At 35.0% G+C, this 23679-nt stretch overlaps 1 long non-coding RNA gene across 2 annotated transcripts; it reads right to left on the bottom strand.

Annotated features, from left to right (window-relative positions):
* LOC129880597 (uncharacterized) lies at positions 1–23457 on the bottom strand. 2 transcript variants are annotated; one of them, XR_008765445.1, is made up of 4 exons: positions 23142–23457; positions 20915–23063; positions 20652–20745; positions 1–1486 (listed from the first exon to the last, which is right to left on the bottom strand). It is a non-coding gene; the product is annotated as an uncharacterized LOC129880597 (long non-coding RNA). The 2 variants fall into 2 exon arrangements; XR_008765444.1 differs by lacking the exon at positions 20652–20745.
* Between the last annotated feature and the right edge of the window lie 222 nt (positions 23458–23679).

Here is a 23679-nt window from a genome sequence, read left to right as displayed (position 1 = left end):
TTCAACGCGGTTCGGTCGATTTGACCTAGTCCACACGCGGAGAGGAGGATTTTACTATATCAATAAGAGTACAAAAGAGAGTACAAAATTAGAGTAATATTCTAATTAATCCCAAATACCCCCAAGAGAATAACCTCACAAGATCACTCCAAAGAAAGGGTTCACACAAGTGTTTTCCAATACCAACTCTCTTACAAAATTACTCTAATGGAAAGAAAGCAATGAAATGTTTTCATATGCTTCAAGGTATGTTTCAACTAATGGCCAACTTCCCTATTTATAGGATAAAAATGGGTTGCTTGATGTCATGGATGATATCATTGGAAGATACAAAAATTCAGCATTTTAATGTGAATATATCAAGTATTGTGGCTACCAAATCTTTGACATTTATGATTTCCAAATATGAACCTTATCAAGTATTATAGCTACCAAACCATTGACAAATATGGTTGCCAAATTTCAATATTTGTGATTTCCAAATCTTTGACAAACAAAGGCCACATTACAAATCTCCACCTTGGCCTGTTTGGCGAATATAGTAAATTTGCTCCATCCTCTTCGAAAAAGCCCATATGAGCTAAATTATCCTTGATAAATGCCAATCAAGTTCAAGCTCTTCTTGAACTTGGTGACTGAAAGAGGCCCTGTGAACATGTCAGCAGGGTTGTCTCTAGTGTTAATCTTTTGAACAGAGACCTTTCCTTCATTAATGATTTTTCGGATGAAGTGATACTTGATATCAATATGCTTTGTCTTTGCATGATACATTTGATCCTTAGTCAAGTGAATGGAACTTTGACTATCATAAAAAATAATAATATCACCTTGGTGTAAGCTGAGTTCAGCAAATAGACCCTTCAACCATAAGGCTTCTTTGATAGCCTCGATCACTGCCATATATTCTGCTTCGCTAGTAGATAAAGCTACTATATGTTGTAATGTAGCTTTCCAGCTGATAGCACAACCATTAATACAAAAAACATAGCCTGTTAGTGTTCTTCTTTTGTCAAGATCACCTGCATAATAAGAGTCTACAAAACCAACCAATGTGTTAGCATTTCTCCCAAACTCCAGATATGCGTTCGAAGTGCCTTGCAATTATCCGAGGATCCATTTCACAGCCCGCAAATGTGCTTTACCAGGGCAAGCCATATATGGCTTACCATACTTACTGCTTGTGAAATATCTAGACGTATACACACCATTGCATACATAATATTGCCAACTACACTAGATTATGGTACATGCGCCATATACCTCTTTTCTTCCTCTGTCTGTGGTGATTCAGCAGCTGATAACTTAAAATGAGCTGCAAGAGTATTACTAGTTGTTTAGTGTCTTTCATGCCAAACCGCTCCAAGACCTTCTCCAAGTACTTCTTATGGGTCAGGAATAGCCTGTTAGATCCTCGATCTTTTTTGATCTCCATGGCAAGGATTTTCTTAGCTTCTCCCAAATCTTTAATTTCAAATTCACTTTTCAGCTGACATTTCAAAATATGAATTTTTGTCAAATCTTTAACAACAATGAGCATGTCATCAACATATAACAGTAAGTAAAAAAAAGAACCATCATTTGACTTCTGAAAGTAAATAAAACTATCATACATACTCCTCGAATAACCATGGCCCAGCATAAAGGAATCAAAGCTCATATACCATTGTCTTGGAGAATGCTTTAATCCATACAAGGATTTCTTCAACAAACAAACATGATCTTCTTTTCCTTCAATTTAAAATCCTTCTGGTTGATGCATGTATATTTGTTCCTCAAGTTCTCCATGGAAGAAATTTGTCTTAACATCATGTTGTTCTAATTCCAAATCATACATGACAACTAAGGCAAGAAAGATACAAAAAAATCTATGTTTAACAATGGGTGAGAAAATATCATTAAAATCAATCCCTTGTACCTAACTATAGCCCTTTACAACTAATTGTGCCTTATACTTTGCATCTTCAACCCTGGAATTCTGTCTTTTTTCTTGAAGACCCATTTGTAACCAATAATTATCTTTCCTAATGATGGCTTCACAAGATACCAAGTACTATTCTTGTGGAGTGATTCAATTTCTTCATTCATTGCAATCAACCACTTGGCTGAATCAACATTAGAAACTACTTTTGAATAATTTGATGGTTCTCCAATTTCTTCAGTTTCCTATGCAACTAAAAAAGCTAATGCAACAATCTCCATACCTTTCTGGTTTTTGATTTTGTCTCCTTGGTTTGTGTGTGGCTATAGAATACTAATTTAGTTCAACTTCAGAAGTCACAACTTCTGGCTCAACTTTTGGAGCTTCAAAATCAAGAGTTTCAACTGTATTTTGATCTAAGGTTGATGGGTTTGGCTTAGAAGGAATGCAAAGTTCAACCTCAACCTTCTCATGTATACCCTACTCCTTATTCGTGTTACAAGAACTTGAAGACTCTTTTCTAGGATGTAACATAGAGGATTTATCAAAGGTTACATCTCTACTAATTATAAATTTTGGTGACTTCAGGATACCACAGTCAGTATCCTTTAATCCCATATGGATATCTAAGAAAAATACAAATTTTAGCCCTTGGCTCTAGTTTTCCATCATTCACATGCATGTACGTAGAACAACCAAAAATTTTAAAATCAGAATAATTAGCAGGAGTACCTAATCACACTTTTTCTAAAGTGTTAAATTTCAAAGGTGAAGAAGAAGCAGGTTGACAATATAACAAGTTGTGGAGACAGCCTCTGCCCAAAAAGCATTTGTCAACCCAACATTTGAAATCATGCAACGAGCTCTTTTAAAAAGAGTTCTATTCATCCTTTCTGCAACACCATTTTGGCGAGGGGTCATCCTCACAGTGCGATGTCAAACAATTCCTTTATTTTTGCAAAATTTATTAAACTCATTATGTAACACCTCATGTTATTCTAACCTAGATGGAGTCTGAAAATCATGAGAAGAGTTGATGAGATGAATTGACCCAGTGGACCACTAGTGTCCTCTACGATCCATATAAAGTTCTACGAGTCGTAGGGATGACTCATAGACCTGCTGAACACTTAGAGAAATGTTTGAACTTGAGATCCATTCCTATGATTGACCTTATGATTCGTAAGGGTTTCCACGAGTTGTAGAGATGACTCGTAGAACCCCTTAATACTTGGACAAAATTCAGAACTTAATGTCACTTCTACAAGTTGAGTCGATGACTCATCAAAGATTCTACTAGTAGAGTTGATGACTCATTAAAAATAGGAGAGGATTGAACCATTAAGTTAGATATTTCCTAATTAATTATCCTGACATGATAGGACTCAATTGGTTTTCGATCCATGGTTGGTTGATTCTTTCTTACCTTGGCAAGGTATTAAATGCCAATAATGTCGGCTTGTTGTAATATCACTATCTCATAAGTGATGGTTGTCGGATAAGAGAAACTCCCATATAGGTCTTGATAGTACTCTAATTAGATTGGATTACATATGATTATTCTCTGGCTAAATCTTATTTTAATTTAGACTTAGGACATCTTGATTTAGTTGTTCACTTTCCCGATTTGAGATTTATAAACTAATTTGATTCTACCTTGATGTGAGTTTCATTCTGCTATATTACATACTCATACATTTCATGTACTGACGTCCATTTAGACCTACATCATGAAAGCGCATCATTGAAGATTTGTTTGCTTTCCAGCTGATTGGTGAGTCCTCCCCTCAATTTGGAGGATCCATATGTTTTATTATTGCTTTGAGACTAGTCCTTCTATTTTGATTTGAGGTAACCATGAACTTATCATTGGCACCTTCTTGATAGTGATAGAGGCTTCCTAGACAGTTAGTGAACGTGTTGATTAAACATTTGGGTTTTCAAAACCCTTATTTGATTTGGAGTTAAGATCTGTTTTTACCTGAATATCTTTCAAATTCATATTGATTCTTCTATTGAATAAATGAATGTGTCATTAGACCAAGTGGTTGGCTTGGGTACCAGCAATGGTCTTCGAGTGCTGGCGACGCCTAGGGTAACCTTTTGGAGTGTGAGAAACTTGGTATCAGAGAACAGAGTTTAAGAGTCCTAGGGAGTCTATGAAGCCATGTCTAGTAGAGTCTTGCTTATGAGTGTGTTGTAAACCACACTTCTAATCAAGAGGCTATAGGACATTACAATTTTTTTCACTTTTTCACACTCTGAGTTCGTGCTAAAGAGTTTAACTATAAAAGTTCCTTCCTAATTTGTACGTTACACATTATAGATAATACCTCCTAAACACACTACTAGCCAAAGGAACGCCGCCAATACCGAGGTCCCACTGACTGAGATGCCCCTACTATTTAAAGTGAGAACTAGGGGCCTACAAGGTCTACTGAGGCACCTTAAGAGCCTACTACTAAGCCAGCTCCTACTTTGAAAGTTGAATTCAGAGGTGTTATCACCATGTTCACTCATTTAGTAGCTGGCTAGAGAGGCAACCAAAGTACACCGGCTTTAAGATCTAGTCCCAAGAGCCGTTAGCTTCGATGAGGATCCGAGACTTCTTGAGGATGAACCCCCAAATTTCATGGGTTCTAAGGCTGAGGAGGATCCCTGCAAATTTATTAATGAGATATGGAAGATATTGAAGGTAATGCATTCTACTGAAGTTGAGGGGGTTGAGTTAGTTTCCTATCAACTCAAAGATATTGCGAAAGTGTGGTATAACTAATAGGAAGAAGGAAGAGGTGAGGATGTACAGCCTTCTATTTGGGACGAGTTTGAGGGAGCAATCCTAGATAACTTCTTTCCCCACGAGTTAAGGGAAGCAAAGGTGGAAGAATTTGTGAATCTGAAGTAAGAAGGTCTGACTGTGAAAGAGTACAACCTTAAGTTTATCCAGCTGTCTAGATATGCTCTGATGATGGTCCCAAATATGCAGTCAAAGATGAAGAAATTTGTCTCCGGATTGGCAAGACATGTGAAAAAGGAGTGCAAAGAATCATTGCTGATCTCTGACATGGATATTTCAAGGTTGATAGTGTATGCTCAGCAGGTAGGGGATAATAAGAGCAAAGATAAGGAAGAACACATGAGCAAGAAGGTGAAATCATCTAGGAATGAGAATGAGTAGAGGTAGAGTAAAAGAAACAGGTCCATCAGCGGCAAGTGCACTTGCGCCGCATAACCAGTATGATCAGTAGGTGCAGAGTCACCAAAATTCTAGAGCCCAGGGTTCTCAATCCCAAGCTAGTATGGCTTACGGTTCGAAGGGAAATCCACCTTGTGGCAAGTGCGGTAAGCTTCATTTGAAAAAGTGCAAAGAGGGAAGGAATGGTTGTTACAATATGGCCAAGTGGGCCATTTTCAAAGAGAGTGTCCCACATGGGGCAACAGAGCTCAGTCTTCTACCACGACACCACCAGCTAAAGGTAATCAGAGAGGTACCACTTCAGGTATGGGCGTAGGTTCAAACCGTCTATATGCCATGTGTAGCAGCCAAGATTAGGAGAACTCCCCAAACGTTGTGATGGGTATGATTCTATTCTTTACTCTTGATTGTTATGTTTTGATGGATCCAAGTGCCACATTATCATTTGTATCTCTTTATGTGGCTAGTAGATTTGATAGTACTCATGAATGTCTTCTTGAGCCTTTCAGTGTCTCTACTCCTGATGGTGAGTCTATCTTAACTAAGAGGGTCTATAGAGATTATAATATGTCTATCTATCACAAGGATACCATGAATGACTTAGTTGAGTTGGACATGGTTGACTTTGATGTGATTCTTGTCATGGACTAGCTTTATGCTTGTTATGCCTCTATTGATTGTAGGACTCAGATTGTTAAGTTTAGTTTCTCGAATGAACCCGTCTTAGAATAGAAGGATAGTCTTGTTGTGCCTAAGGGTAAATAGTCTTGTTGTGCACAGCATTCCATCCTCAAACGGATGGGCAAGCCAAAAGGACGATTCAAACACTAGAGGATATGTTAAGGGCTTGTGTGTTGGAGTTTAAAGGGAATTGGGATGATCATCTACCTCTCATCGAGTTTGCCTATAATAATAGTTACCACTCAAGTATTGAGATGGCGCCGTTTGAGGCTTTGTATGGTAGACGATGTAGATCACCAGTTGGTTGGTTTGAATTAGGCGAGATGACCTTGTTGGGCCCTGATTTGGTACTTGATGCTTTAGAGAAGGTGAAGATCATTAGAGAAAGGTTGAAAACGGCTCAAAGTCATCAAAAGTCCTATTCTGACACTAGAAGAAGGGATCTTGAGTTTAATATGGATGATTGGGTGTATCTGAAGGTTTCACCCATGAAAAGTGTGGTTCGATTTGGCAAGAAAGGGAAATTGAGCCCTAGATATGTAGGGCCTTATAGAATCGTGAGACGTGTTGGTAAGGTTGCATATGAGTTGGAATTATCATTGGAAATGGCCATGGTTCATCCGGTGTTTCACGTGTCTATGTTGAAAAAACGTGTGGGTGATCCTAGTTCCATTCTACCTATGGGAGTAGTGAATATTGAAGAAAACTTGACCTATGAAGAAGTTCCTATAGAAATTTTGGACCGGCAAGTTAAGAGATTGAGGAACAAAGAAGTTGCATCTGTTAAAGTCCTTTGGAGGAATCAACAAATAGAAAGTGCAACATGGGAAGCGGAAGCGGATATGATTAAGAGATACCCTCATTTTTTCCCCTCTACCCAAACCTAAGGTATTAAGTTGCCCTTGCTCAATTACTTGAAATCTTTACATCTCAACTTTTTTTGTCATATGCTTGCAAAATTATGAAATATGTTTTAAACGATATTTTAAATTACACTATTGCATTAATGATAGGTTGTTTGTTAACAATCTACTCTACTCAAGCTAAGTCTTTTCTCATTCGAGGACGAATGTTCCCAAGGGGGAGATAATGTAACATCCCCTAAAAACGTTGTATACGATGTTTCAATTTTTGCCTAAACATGATACAACCTATGTATTTTTGGCATAACTTTCCATAGAAATATCCAAATTGAGTGATTCAAATATTTGAGTAACCACAAGATCATTACCTACAACTTTTATGAAGACTATATTTTAATATTCGGAGTTTAAGTAGGTCAAATAAATTACTTTTTGTAAGGTAGGATGCTGTGACGGAAATGAGTATTTATAGAAGAAAATTCATATCTCACTGTAGGTTTATCCAAATTGGTTGATTCTTGAACGATATGAAACTAGACTTCCATATATACAATTCTTATGAAGACACTAAATCCTAATAAGGAATTTATCTTATTCAAACGCAACTCCCAAAAAGAATATTCTGTCAAAAATAACTCATTTCACCTACCATAGAAAGATCTAAATACATTTGACATCACTCATAACATAAATTGTCCTCCATTTAACATCATCCATGACATCAATATATTCCACTAAATTTTTAGATTTTTTTATAATTATTTTATTTATTGTTAGGTCCCTCTTTCCCACTTATAAATACCCACCTTATTTCCTCATTTTATTCATCAAGCTTTCTCAAGCAAATCTTCTCTCTATACACTTCTTTACACATTCTCAAATATAATTTTAGTTCTTAGTAGTGAAGAAATACTATTCCGGTGATTCATATACTCCGGGTAGTACACAAAACATTCCGGCAAGGAGAGAAGCTAGGACTCAAGAGTGTTCATTAAGTCTTTCGATACCAACTAAAGCTTCAGTTTTCAGGTATGTAAGGCTTCAATGAGAGTATTCCTTCCACTATCATGTCTAAATTATTTTGATTATATGATAAATTATATTTATTTTCTTTAAGCTCTACTCTAAGTTATGTGTGTGTTTATCCATGGGTTCTTCCACCCATGTAGTCCAAAAACTCTTTCAATTAAGTCTCTTGATTTCAAGTAATATTTTCTTATGGTAATTCTTAATTTTACTTAATATTATGAATCATGGTTAAACTAATGATTATTGTTCTATTTTGATGTAACATAATTTCATATGTATGAATTGATGGTTTACAAGTAATTCCTCTATTTATCTATTTAAAGATTCTTGAAACTCATGGTGGGTTGTTTAAAACATGATTTTTAATTAATGAATTTCAAAGTATTTATGTATATTTATTTACATACATATTTGCAAGTTGAAGTAATTTGAATCCACCTATTTTTACTATATTTTTAATAAAGTTTGACTTGAAAGCTTTGACTCCAAATAAATGTTTATGAAAACAATATTTATGATCAAAAAGGGAGTCTTATGAAATAAAAGAATGATGAAATGATATGAATGATGGATTCTTTATGCAATAAGGACAATTCTTGCATATTTGAATCATCAAATGTTTTAATGAGCTATTCTACCGAATATGATGTTTGAATTCTCAAGTTATATGCTATGAATATTTTGAAGTATTAAATTATTCCGTGGGATTGACTTAGCACCGAATGAGGCATTGAGGTGAGATTCGGTAAGGGAATCCTAGTAGCAACCCCTTGTCTCATTAACTATGTGCCAACATAGGAGCCCTTGTAGGCTTAGGCTAATAGATCCATAAATAGCCCTTAAAGTTAAAGTTAAAGAAATGAATGAAGTTGATGGAGTTCTACCTGGCAAGTAGTCTCCCCGGCCAACGTAGGGGGTTATGTTGGATTCCATATAATAGCTCGCATGGTCTTAAATGTCGGTTATGGTTATTTTACCACAAAATGAATGTTTTAAAGGATATCCATATGATTTATTATGCATGTATTACATTATGTTCCATATTACATAAATGTTATAATATTTCCTCAATGTTCATGCATCCTTACATACTTAGTACATTCAAAGTACTAACGCATATTATTTTGCCTACATGATATCACCATGTAGGGATCGGTGCTCCTCCTCGTTCTCCTTCATGTGGCTAGTTGATATTCCATTAAAGACTACTTTTGGTGAGTTCCCATGTTCCGGGAACAATACTCTTTTATCTTTCTAGCTTATGATATGTTAAGATATTTTATTATGGCATTTCTTCTATTATGATTGAGGGTGAGCTAGGAACTTGTCTTCGCCCCATTAAATCTAATAGTTAGAGGTATTGTTGGACATATGTAACTTGAAGATTTATTATTATGATTTTCGCTTGTCTATTTATCATCATTACCTATAAAAGGCTAAAAGAATGCTAAGAGGCTTGTTTGAGGTACTTTCGGGTTCCTCATTCGCCATGTCACGTCTAGGCCCTAGGCTTGGTTCGTGACAAACTTGGTATCAGAGCCCGAGGTTTTGAATGATCCTTGGAGTCCAACATACTACGTCGAATAGGGTCTTGTTCATGGTTGTGAAGCGCGCCACAATTATGAATAAGAGACTATGAGGCGTTTAGGAAAATTTTTACTTCTTTCAAATTCATGTCGTGCCTTAGAGCATCCTAAGATTTCCTTTAACTAACGACCCATTTTGTTGGACTCCGAGCACTTTTCAAAACCTCAAGATCTGATACAAAGTTTTTCACGATCCAAGCCTAGGGCCTAGACATGACACGGCGAATGAGAAACTTGAAAATGCCTCAAACAAACCTCTTAGCATTCGTTTAGCCTTTCCTAGGTAATGACAATAAATAAACAAGAAGAAATTATAATAGTAAATCTTCAACTTACATATATTCAACAATACCTCTAACTTTTAGATTTAATGGGACTAAGACAAGTAACTAGCTCACTCTTAATAATAATAGAAAGAAATGCCATAGTAAGTTTCCAACAATCTCAAAATTATTATAAGCTAGAAAGATAAAGGAGTATTATTCCCGGAATATGGGAACTCACCAAAAGTAGCCTTCAAACGAAATTTCAACAAGCCACGTGAAGGAGATCGAGGAGGAACACTGATCCCACTTGGTGATATCATGTAGGCAAAAGAGTATGCGTTAGTACTTTAAATATACTAAGTATACCAGCATACATTACAAGTAAAACATTTAGGACATTTATAAGGTAAAGTACATAAATGAATACATGCAGAAGAAATCAAGTAGATAGCATTTAAATCATACATATATGAATATATACATGCATGACCAATAACGTAAATAGCATTTGAAACATTCGTTTATGGGGAGTTGACTATAACCAACATTAAGACCATGTGAGCTATTGCATGGAGTCCAATATAACCTCTTACATTGGCCGAGGAGTCTACTTTCCTAGGGTAGAACTCTACCAAATTTACATTCATTATTTAACATTAACTTTAAGGGCTTTGATGGATCTATTAGCCTAAGCCAACAAAGACCCCTATGTTGGCACATAGTTAATGAGACAGGGGGTTGCTACTAGGATTCCCTTACCGAATACCACCTCAATGTCCCATTCGGTACTAAGTCAATCCAACAGAATAGTTTAATACTTCAAAATAGTCATAGCATATATCTTGAGAATTCAAAACATCGCATTCGGTGGAATAGCTCATTAAAACCTTTAGTGATTCAAATATGCAAGAATTGTCCTTATAGCATAAAAATCCATCATTCATAGCATTTCATCATTCTTTTATTTTTAAGACTAACTTTTGATCATATATATTGCTTTCGTCAATATTTATTTGGAGTCAAAGATTTCAAGTAAAACTTTTTTGAAAATATAATAAAACTAGTGTGTTTAAATTACTTCAACTTTAAAATATATATGTAAATAAAATTATGCATTATTACTTTGAAACCCATTAATTAAAAATCAAGCTTTAAACAATCCATCATGAATTTCAAGAAACTTTAAAGAGATAAATAGAAAAATTACGTGTAAACCATCAATTCATACATATGAAATTATTTTGCATCAAAATAGACAATAATCATTAGTTTAACCATGATTCAAGATATTAAGTAGAAATAAGAATTAACCAGAAGAAAATATTACTTGAAATCAAGAGATTTAGTTGAAAGGAATTTGGACTACAAGTGTGGAAGAATCCATGGATAAACACTCATATACTTTAGAATAAAGCTTGAAAAGAATTGGGTAAATAAACATAATTTATCATATAATCAAAATAATTTAGGCATGAGAGTGGAAGGAATACTCTTATTGAAGTCTTACGTACCTGAAATCTGAAGCTTTACTCAGAATTGAAGGACTTAATGAACACTCTTGAATCCTAAGCTTTTCTCCTCATCAAAGAATTTTGTGTACTACCCGGAGTATATGAATCACCAGAATAGTATTTCTTACACTACTAAGAGCTAAAACTATATTTTGAGAATGAGTAAATAAATGTATATAGAGAAGAGTTGCTTGAGAAAGTTTGATGAATAAAATGTTAAAATAAAGTGGGTATTTATAGGTGTGAAGAAGGGACCTAACATTAATTAAAGTAATTATAAAGAAAAATATTAAAATTTAATGGAGGATTGTGATTTAATGGGTGATGTCAAATGGAGGACTATTGATGTCATGGGTGATGTCAAATGGATCTAGATCTTCAATGGATTGTGAGATAAATCTTCTTTTTTCGAAATACCCTTTTTCGGAGCTACGTTTGAATAATATAACTTCCTAATTAGGATTTGGTGTGTTCATATGAATTGTATCTCTAAAGGTCTCCTTTAATTTCGTTCAAGAATAAATTAAATGGGATCATCCTACATGGAAATAAGATTTTTCTTCTACAAACACTCAATTTCGTCACAACACCAGATCTTAGAAAGATTAATTTATTTGTCCTAGCTAGCCTCCAAATATTAAGCTATGGTCCTCACAAAAGTTAGGTAATGATATTGGAGTTATGGAAAAATTTGAGTCACCTAATTTAGACCATCGTATAGAACTTTATGCCAAAAATATAGAAGTAGTATCATTTCTTTGAGAATTGAAAAACCATATACAATATTTTTAAGGGTGCTACAAATACACATCATATACTCAAATTTGGAATGAACTTCAACTCAAATATAGGAAAAGGAATATTACCATCAACATCATCATTAGAAGGCGTAAATAGATGAGGGTATTTAGCCTTCTTATCCTCTTCAACTTCCCATGCAGCCTCTTCTATAAACTGGTTTCGCTAAAGAGCTTTAACTGAAGTGACCTCTTTGTTTCTCAACTTAGAAACCTAACTATCAAGATTGTGAACAAGAACCTCCTCATAAGACAAGCTATCTTTCACCCTTAATATTTTTTGTAGGAACAATGAGTGCAGGATCTCCCAAGAACGTCTTACATATGGCGATATGAAATATTGGATGAACATCTAGCTTTGGTGGGAGCTCTAACTCATTGGCAATATTTCCAATCCTCTTCAAAATCTGGTACTGATCAATTTAACACAAAAACAACTTTCCTTTCCTACCAAACCTCACAACTCCCTTCATGGGTAAAACTTTCAAATACACCCAATCAGTTACCTCAAATTCCAAGTCTCTTCTCCTAACATCAGTATAGGACTTCTATCGACTTTGCACAGTCTTCAGCCTTTATTGAATAGTATTTAGCTTCTTTATAGCTTGATGCACAAAGTTTGTCCCTAACAACTCAGCTTCACCAACCTCGAACCAACTATTTAGCGACCTATATCTCCTCCAAAAAAGAGACTCATATGAAGCCATATGAATACTCGAATTGAAACTGTTGTTATATGCAAACTCAATAAGTGGAAAATGGTCATCCCAATTCCCCTTGAAATCAATAAGGTAAGACCTTAACATATCTTGAAGAGTATGGATGGTACACTCTGCTTGACTATCTTTGTAGGGGTGGAAAACGGTGATAAGATTTACCTTTGAATCCATACCTTTCTGGAATGACTTCTAAAACTATATAGTGATTAGATACCTTTTTCTGAGATGATGGAAAAGGAATCCTCATAAAATTTGACTATCTCTTTAATATACGACCATGTATGAACCTCTAATGAGTCTGTAGTCTTAACGGGCAAGAAGTGAGTTGATTTTATCATCCTATCCACAATCACCCAAATCTAATCATATTGTCTGCGAGATTATGGTAAACCTGTGATAAAGTCCATGCTGATCATCTCCCACATCCATTCTAGAATCTTAATGTTCTGTGCCATACCATAAGGCCTTTGATGCTCAACTTTGACTTCTTGGCAGTTCGTACATTTAGACATAAACTATGTTATATTTCTGTTCATTCTATTCCTACCAATATTCTTTTCTCAAGTCTTGGTATGCCTTTGTAGAGCCTAGATGGATTGAATATCTGGAGTTGTGTGCCTTTGTCATAATCCTATCTTAAAGGACATCTATAATAGAAAAGCATAGTCTACATTGGTACCTCAACACTCCATTTTCCCCTTTGAAAAAATCCATGACCTTCTACTTACAAACATAATCTTTAAGTTGAAGTAAGATAGGATATTGATCTTGGTTTTCCTTCACCTCAGAAACTAGATATGATTCATCCCCATTCTAAACAATAGCACCACCTTCACTAGATTCAATTAGTTGAACTCCCAAATATGCAAGTCGATGCACCTCTGTAGCAAACTCTCTCTTTCTTTCCTCCACATGGGTAGTGCTCTCTATATATAACCTGTTATGAGAATTAGCAACCATATTAGCTTTACTTGGGCTGTAGAGAATACTCATATCATAATCCTTGAGTAACTAAAAGCTATCTCATCTACCTCAGGTTTAACTCTTTCTTGCTAAACAATTATGGCAAGCTTTTTTGATCTGTAAACACATCAACATGGATGCCATAAGACATTGATGCCAAATCTTGAGAGAAAATACTATGAATGATAACTCAAGGTCGTGAGTCGGATAGGTTCTCTCATGAATCTTAACTTGTATGGAATCCCTTCTGGATCAATAAACAACTGAATACATCTATGGACATATCAAAATAGATAATAAAACAATCTACTCTCTCGGGTAGTGACAAAACTAGAGCACTAGTCAACCACATTTTCAGCTCTTGAAAGATTTTCTAACAAGCGTATGACCATGGGAACTTAGCCTTCTTCTGAGTCAACTTAGGTCATGGAGATGATATAGATAAAATCCCCTCAACAAACTTGCGGTAGTAGCCATCCAAACCCAAGAAACTCTTCATGTCAGTTAGAGATGTGAGCCTGAGCCATTTCTTTACTGCATCAATCTTCTGCGAATCAACTCGAAAACTTTCACTAGATATAACATGGTCTAAGAAATCCACATAAGAAAACCAAAATTCACACTTCAAAAACTTGGCATAAAACTCCCTATCCTTGAGAGTTTAAAGAACAACTTTAAGAATATTGGCATGCTCCTCCTTATTTTTGGAGTAGATCAGTATATTATTAATAAACACAATCAGCGATGTATCCACATACAGTTTGAAAACTCAATTCATCAGGTCCATAAATTCTGCAGGAGCGTTAGTCTAACCAAAGGACATAACAAGAGACTTGAAGTCACTATAGCGGGTTTGAAAAATGGTGTTTAGGATGTCACACTATCTCACTTTCAACTGATGATAACTTGATCTGAGGTCTATCTTGGAGAAAAAATGGCACCCTGAAGTTGGTCAAATAAGTCATCTATTCTGGGAAGAGGATACTTATTCTTAATGGTAACCTTGTTCAACTGACGATAGCCAATACACATTCTACGGGAACCATCTTTCGTTCGTACGAATAGGACAGGAGTACCCCAAGGTGAGACACTCAGCCTAACGAATCCCTTATTTGAGAGATCCTTCAACTACTCTTTCAATTCAGCAGAAGTCATTCTACATGGTGGAATAGATATAGGTTGCGTATCAAGAAGAATATGAATCCTAAAGTTGATCTCCCTATAAGAAGGGACTCTGGGCAGATCATCAAGAAACACTTCGAGTAACTCATTAACAATGGAAACAAACTCAAGGGATAGAGTCTCCATATTATCATCCCTAACTCGAACTATGTGGTAGACACAAACCTTGGAGATTACCTTTTTGTCCCTAAGGTATGAACTGAATTTAGGGACGTCTGGACTACCCTTCCACTATATGACAGGATTAAGAAATTGAAACTTGACAACTCGAGTTCTATAATCAACTAAGGCATAACAAGCATATAGCTAGTTCATGCTAAGAATAACATCAAAATCAACCATGTCCACCTCAACTAAGACAACCATGGTATCTTTTTAATAGATGGACATAGGACAATCTTTATAGACCATCTCAACTAGAATAGACTCACCAATAGGAGTAAAAACATTGAAGGTTTCAATAATATGCTAAGGAATAATCTCAAACTTATTAGCCACATATAGGATACTACTATAACCTTGCCTTTGCTCCGATGTTGACTTTCCTAGAAGGTTATGATGGGTTTGTTGTGTATTGTGATTCTTTACGAGTTGGTCTTAGTTGTGTTCTAATGTAAAATGGTAAAGTGATAGCTTATGGTTCAAGAAAACTCAAATTACATGAGAAGAACTACCTAAACTATGACGTGGAGTTGGCGGGTGGTATTTGCTTTGAATTTATGGAGACACTATATTTATGATATCTGTTAGATTGGTTGATTCCATGGATGGGGTGTTATTATACAAAATGGTTCTGAATCATCTATTATGGAGGAGGTAAAGGCAATAAAAGATAATGATCTCGGCTTGGTTGAATTTAAGAAAATGGTTGCCGAAAAAGACATTGAGGCTTTCTCTCAAGGGGGAGATGGTATTTTGAGATATCAAGGCTGATTTTTGTGCCGAACGTAGATGTCTTGAAAGATATAATATTGTTTGAAGCTTATAGTTCGCGATAATCTATTCATCCTGGTTCCACAAAGATGTATCAATATTTGAGAGAAGTCTATTAGTGGAATGACATGAAAAGAGGTATTACAGAATTTTTAGTTAAGTGTCCCAATTGTCAACAAGTGAAAGTTGAGCATCAAAACGTGGGAGGTTTAGTTCAAGACATTGAGATTACTACTTGGAAGTGGAAAGTCTTGAATATGGACTTCATCACAAGTTTGCCTCTTACTCGTAGGCAACACAATTTTATTTGGGTGATTGTGGACTGAATGACTAAGTCAGCTCATTTTCTCCCATTTAAGACTACATATTCAGCTGAGGACTAAGCTAGATTGTATATTCGAGAGTTGGTAAAGCTTCATGGTATTCCATTGTCTATCATTTATGATAGAGGTACTCAGTTTACATCTCAATTTTGGTGCTTTTTCCAAAAGGTTCTTGGTACCCAAGTGAAGGTTAGTAAAAGTTTTCACCCACAAACTGATGATCCGATCGAGTGCACCATTCAGACATTAGAGGATATGTTGATATCATGTGTTATTGATTTTAAATGAAATTAGGATGATTATTTTCCATTAATAGAGTTTGCCTATAATAATATTTATCTCTCTATTATTGAGATGGATCCATTTGAAGCTTTGTATGATAGGCGATTTAGATCCCCTATTGGTTGGTTTGAGGTAGGTGAAGCTACCTTGATAGGACCCGAGTTGGTATTTGAGGCCATGGAGAAGGTTAGACTTAATAGAGAAAGATTGAAAATGGCCCCAAGCCGTCCAAAGTCCTATTCGGATGTGAGGAGAAAGGAACTTGAATTTGAAGTTAATAATTCAATTCACTTAAAAATTTCACCCATGAAGAGTGTGATAAGTTTTATTATGAAAGGGAAGCTAAATCCCCGCTATGTTGGCCCATATCAGATTTTGAGGTGAATTGGTAAGGTAACTTATAAGTTGGATGTGCCTTCAGATTTGGCATTGGTGTATCTGGTGTTCTATGTGTCATCATTGAGAAAGTTTGTTGGTAATCCTAGCTCCATTGTGCCATTGAACAGCATTGAGGTCAAAAAGAGTCATTCTTATGAAGAGGTTCTGATTGAGATTTTGGACCGACAAGTTTGAAAGTTGAGAAACAAAGAAATAGCTTTAGTTAAAGTGTTATGGAGGAATCAAGAGGTTGAGGGTGCTACATGAGAGGCCGAAGGGTGAGTATGATATCCTCATCTCTTTCCTTTCATGCCTAGTTGAGGTATTTAGTTCCTTCATGATCCAACCAACCCAAATCATATGTTTTAGTTGTTCTCATGTTTACATATGTATTCATGTTCATGAAATGAGTTTTAAAGTCATGCTTTTTCTTAAGATTGAAGATTTCATGTTTTATGCATTATCGACATGTTTTACATTCATGATGGATTGCTATATTTCTTTTGTATTCTATTTATGCTAACTTGAGTCCCCTTCGAGGACAAATGTTTCCAAGGAAGAAATATTGTAAGACCCTAAAATTTAAAAAGTTGAAAACTGAGGATCAAAAAATGAAAATTCTAAAACCTAAAATATTTGGAACTAGGTGATGACCCTGGAAGGCCATCAGGAGCCATGGTATGCACTACGTCTCGTGGTGAGTGACTGTGGTAGTGATTCTGGAACTTAATCCTGCAGGGTGAGGTCCACGGTAAGGGACCATAGGTTGTGGTGAGAACCATGGGCCGTGAAGCCCTCCGTGGTGACCCCTCTCCTAAGACCTCAGAAAATGATTCCAAGGATAGGACCATAGCTCACCACCATAGACCGTATAGCTCTTTACAGACTGTGGTATATTCTGTGGTGGTCACTCCTACAGATCATCCTATAGGTCCTGCACCATGGCCATGGTCCATCGACCGTTATGCATTCCACGGACTGTGAAGGATTCCATGGAGGAAGTTCTGAAACTCTTCTCTGCAACTCCCAAGATTTTAATTTTAAGTCTGACTTCATGGACACCACCACGGGCTTTGATGAGCATTGTCCTCCGTGGTGATTCCTAGTTCCAATTTGTGAGGGGTAATCTGGTCATTTTCCTATTCTATCATTAATATATATGAACATTTTTTGGACTAGATTCATTACGAAATGTCCACAATACTCTTAAACCTATTCCTTTCCAATATCATTTTCCAAACAACTTAAAGACTTCTCTCTCAATATTCATTAAAGGGTCCATCTTCTTCATCAAGTTTGGCTAGGGATTCTTCAAGAACAGGTCTCTTTTTTCAATCCCAAGGTCAAATTCATTTAAGGTATGTAGGGGTTGATCCATGGGTCTCTTTCACCTATGGCGTCCTAAAGTTTTCATTCAAAATCTCATAAATTTTAATTGGATTTGTAACCCTAATTAGATGAATTGTATTGGGGTGTTTCAAAAATGTTTTTAATTATTATAGATGACCATTATAATTATGTTTCTACATGAATTTCATGATTTTAAGTTGAATTATGAATGCCCATGCATGAAGCTATTTTCAATGATGATATTTTGAAGTATGATTATGAATTCAATGATTTCAAAATATTATCATGATTTTCATTTAAATTGACTATGTACATGAGCTTTACTTCAAATTCAAGTATAAATTATGATCATGAATTACAAGTATGTTCAAGATATCAATTTTATGCAAGTTATGAAGAAATGTGACTTAGGGCCCTATGTGGTGACCTAGGACCTAATGATATGAATTCTTCAAGTATAATTTGTAATGATGGAAGGTCAATACTCACATTACAATTATATTATGAAATGAGATATTCTATGAATTATAAAGTTTCTGAACAAGTTATAATATATCCTAAGTATGATTACTATATTATGTATTCCGTGAATTTTGACTTACCACCGAATGGACTTTGAGGTGAGGGCACTATCAAAAGCCTTAGTAGCAGCCTCAAGTCCCTTAAACTACATGCCACCATAGGATTTCCTTCATGGCTTGACTAGTGGATCCACATATAGTGTATGTACATGACCCACCTAGTGGGGTAGAGTCTACCTTTGCAAGTAGATTCCCATTTCTTCTGTTGTATGGGGAGACATCGAGAAATCATGTTATAGCTCGCATGGTCTTATTGTCGGTTATGATTTTATCCCACATATGCATAGTCTCTTATGTTCTTTCACGATTTCAAGTATGCTCTTTTAATGCTTAATCATTAAGGTTTTCTCATGACTTTACTTATCCTCTTTATCATATTTTCAAGATTGATTATTGCATCTTATGATTTATATTGCATGACATGCCCTCATACTTTGTACATTCAAATATACTAACACATATTGTTCCTACATTATCTCATTTAATGTAGGGATTGCGGATCACTCTCATATCACACGTGGCTAGTAGAGTATACCATCGGGCGAAGTCTTTTGGTTAGTCCTCATCTATCGGGGACTAGTTACGAGTTATTTCTTCTTTCAAAGACATTTATTCCTTTACATTTTGTTGAGAGTGAGCTAGGGACATGTCTTAGTTCCCATCCTTCTTATGTAGTAGAGATATTTGTTGGACATATGTTTAGGATCTATGTTGTAAAATTCTTATACTCTTTATGATTCATGATTTAGACTCCTTTTATGTTATTTCCATATTTACCTTACATTATGTATGCTTTATAATATGTCAAGAGGATTGGTTAGAGTCTTTCATGGGTTTCGATCATCGTGTTATGACTAGGCCCTAGGTAGGATTATGACAAAACTAGTTGGTGAGTCATCATGTTTCGAGGGAGTAACCATGATGGTTTCTTTATGTCTTTTATTATTACTCTTGTCTTCTTATGGTTTGGGTGAGCTAGGGCTTCTCGTAATCACCCTTCCCCCCATCTAGACTGGTAGAGGCTTGTCATACCACCATGAGTATGTAGTTCCCATTTATTCGTAGATTATGTTTTGATTCTCTTTTATTGAGACATCTATACTTTGAGATTTAACTTTCACATTTACGATTTTATTTCGATATTTCTTACTTACCATATGCATGATATACTAAGAGGTTTATTTGGGGTCTCATGGGATCTTAAGCATCATATCATGTACAGGACCTAGCTTGGATCGTGACATGACTCAATCCTTTATTTAATTGAAACTACTTTTAAATTTGTCTCATTGCACAACTTGCTTCTTAAAAATGGTGTTGCTGGGTTTAATTGAGTTTGTATATAATTCTCCCACCGAAGGGTTAGTGTGGGTGCCACTCATGGTAGGTCAGGTTTGTGACATGTCCTTCCATGGTTTCTACATATGGGTCAGCTAATGAAAACCTAGATTCATCATAATCCCCCACACTACTACCTCTTTCAACAATTTCTTCACTTGACATTAACTCTGAGAAAAATTGGAAAAAAATATAGCAAAAGATCATGTTTACTTGATATATAAAATTAAATATAAATGCACAACAGTAGGAATGTTTTGCAACTATTTGTAATATTGATAATTCCATTCAACATGAGTAATACATTAACTTTTCTTTTTTAAATCTATCCATCACCTCCAGGAGAAGCCAAAATAAGTAGTTTGGAAGACGAAATTCATAATAAAATTCCTACAAGTTAATGTATATTATCGATATCATTAACAGAGAATAACCAAAAAATTATTGTGCAAGAAATGAGAAACAAAGAGTCAATAATCAAAATTACACCTAAAGTATTCAGTATTTGTGCTTCTTCCCTTAACTAGAACTATCACCAACTATTTGTATAAATACACCTCAACCATCAATAGTTCACTTCTCCTACGTGAACCAATAGTGATATTTCATGTACTATCCTCACACTAGTTTAGGTAAGTTTTTCAGCCTTCACTCCAAAAATAAAAAAATAAAAGTGGTGAATGTTTCGAAGCAACAAATATCACTTCCATGTTTTGACATACCAAAAACAAACATTTACTTTCTCAAATACTTACAAGGTTTTCATTTCTATCCAACATTCTTGCGGGGTTGGTTGTGGAAATCAACAAATTCACCCATTTGAACATTATCTCTTATAGACGCATTGAACTGACAGAGAGTTGTCGCATCAGAAATGGTTGATTATGTTCAATTTATTTTGACAAATTCAATTGTAAATATCATGAAGTAAACTATTAAAGATCTCCTCTCCATAGTTATAAGAACAACAAAAGTGGTCAATGCCAAAAGATAAGCACTTCAACAATAAAATAAGTACCTTAGCTGGTGCAGGTTCAGCAGGAGCATCTTGGCTTCAAAATCTCACACCTACAGCTTCACCAGGAAAACTAAACACCAATTTTCATTATTTATCACAAAAACAACAAAAACACTGAAGATTATAACTTTAAAAGCAAAAAAGATTGAAAATTAAAGAACAGTATAAATAGCAACATTAAAAAGAGTAATCTAAGAAAAGTTGAGGCTTCCAACTCTCACACCCACGGCTCATCCAGATAAACTAAGCTCTGAAATTCATCATCAATCACCAAAACGACAAAAAATGAACTAAAGATTCTAACTTTCCAAGTAGAAACACATGAAAACCTGAAAGAATAAAATAAATAGTAGCACTAAAAAGTATAATAAGAAAAGTTGTCATTGCCATCTCTAACACTCACAACTTTCCCAAGAAAAATAAACCCCAAGATTCATTATCAATCACAAACACAACAAAAAATCCAGTAAGAATTCAAACTTTCAAAGCAAAAACACTTGGAAAGCTCAAAGAATAAAGTAAACAGTAGCTCTAAAAAGTTTAATCAAAGAAAAGTTTTTAATACCAACTCTAATACCCCCACAGCTTTCCCAGAAAAAATAAACTCCAAGATTCATCATTAATCAGAAACACAATAAATATCCAACTAAAGATTCTAACTTCCAAAGAAAAAAAATTGAAAATCAAAAGAACAATAAAATAACATGGGCATAGACAGATAAGCTAAGTGTTCACCCAAACCACTTTCAATAAAAAAGTATACTTAATACATAATAAAAAAGAGTTATGTATATATGGTAGGTGTTGAACATTTTTTGGTTTCTCTATGGCTTTACTTCTTCGTGTTTTAAAGCTCTTAGTGAAGATTTTAGCTCCGCCACAATCAACCATTAGCATTATAAAGAAAACTCAACTACAACTCTCACACCCACAACTTTCACATAATAATTGAGCTCCAAATTCAATATTAATCACAAATTAGACTAAAGAATTTTTTTTATAAAAAATAGTCCATGAACAGCATAAAAAGACAAAATACACCTTAAAAAGTATTGAAAAACTAATTTGGCGGAATGACCTGGGAGACCCTTATACTTGGCTCCATTTGTAAGTTGGACCCTTATACTTACGAGTTTACCAACTGAACCCCTCAACTCACCAAAACACAATATTTTAAACTCCTCTGGCCATTTACCAAACTTACGTGGCATTGATGTTGCTGAGTTGGAAAGATGGGTCATTACATGCGTTTTAAAGCGAGTGAGGTTAAATATTTTACATTAAAGAATTATTAAGAATTAAAAAAAATCTGTAATTAAAAAAAATTAAAAGAAGGAAGAACCTCCTTTTCCCAGCCCCTCGTCCCCCGGCCACCCCCCATACACACACCTACACTCACCCTACTTTCTTCTTCCCAACCCACTTTTTCTTCCCATCATACCCACCCCATTCTTATTCTTCTTTTTCTTAACATCACCCCTCCTCCCCCTACTAAACTTTTTATCCCTATATCTCAATGCTCTGTCAAATTTTATTTTATTTTTCTACAAATCAATACCTTCCTTGGCCATTTTTTGTTCCACCACATTTTCATCCTCAAATGTTTAAATTTTGTGAGTATATTTTGAATATTGTTTGTATTATGTGAAGGGTGATATTGGGTATTGAAAAATTAAAACTCTCCATTATTATGCTTGAGGAAGCTTGAAGAACAATAAATGGTTTTTGTTAATTTATGAAATTAATTCAAAATTGTGATGAGAATTTGTTGGGTTTGTATTTGTGAACTTGTAATGTAAAATTCAAGTCAAATACATAAGAATTTGATCTATTTAGCATGAATTTGCCTCTCAATTTGGGAGAAAATATTATGAACATAATGTTCTACATTTCAGAAATTTAGAAATACACTTACACACATCGGATGAGAAAGGGGTTTAAAATATTGTGTTTGAGTGGGTTTAAGGGTTCAGTTGGCAAAGAAGTAAGTATAAGGGTCTAACTTACAAACAAAGTCAAGTATAAGGATCTCCCAAGTCATTCTACCATATAATATTGTACCATTTGTTAGCATCGTGGTAAAGATCTAAACTAGGTTACTTCAAAATTGCCCCATAAATCTTAATATAATCCTTAGCAAAGTTGATCTCTGCAAACAACCCATTAAGAAGATCAGAACAAAAAAATCAAGAATATAACACAGCTTGTGAATTTGAAAAAAACTTACCCCAAAAATTTATATATTTTCCAAAATGATGTTCATTAACAAACTTGAGACCAGATTCTTTGTGGAGATTGAGAAGGTTACAACCTTGTTGAAGAGCTAAAAAGGAAATTGAGATTGAGACTGCAAGCTTTTGGTCTTTTTTCTCTAATAAAATAGAGCATGCTATGAGTAACACACTCATAGATGAATCAAGAATTAGAAGAAAACTTATTTACTTGTAATCTCAAATATCTCTAGAAGTTGAAAGAAATGTATATAATGGTTTAAATTTTTCTATGAAAAAAATGATTTTCTTCAAAGAAACAAAGAGGATACCCAAGAATATCTAGCAGATACAGAGTGAGAAAGGTGAGGCATAGAGGGTAACATGAAAGAAGTTAATGAAAGCTTGGAAATATGGACATGGTTACGACACGTGTTTAGTGTGGAGAAGAATAGATGACAGTATGTGGGCCAATCCATATTACAATTTACATTGAACACAGTATAATTAGTTATGGGTCAATTTTAAATTTGTACAATAAAGTAATTAGTTTAC

The sequence above is a fragment of the Solanum dulcamara genome, chromosome 2, assembly GCF_947179165.1.
Source record: "Solanum dulcamara chromosome 2, daSolDulc1.2, whole genome shotgun sequence".
NCBI classification, from domain to species: domain Eukaryota; kingdom Viridiplantae; phylum Streptophyta; class Magnoliopsida; order Solanales; family Solanaceae; genus Solanum; species Solanum dulcamara.
Note: the sequence above shows the minus strand (reverse complement) of the source record. Positions and strands in the feature narration are given on the sequence as shown.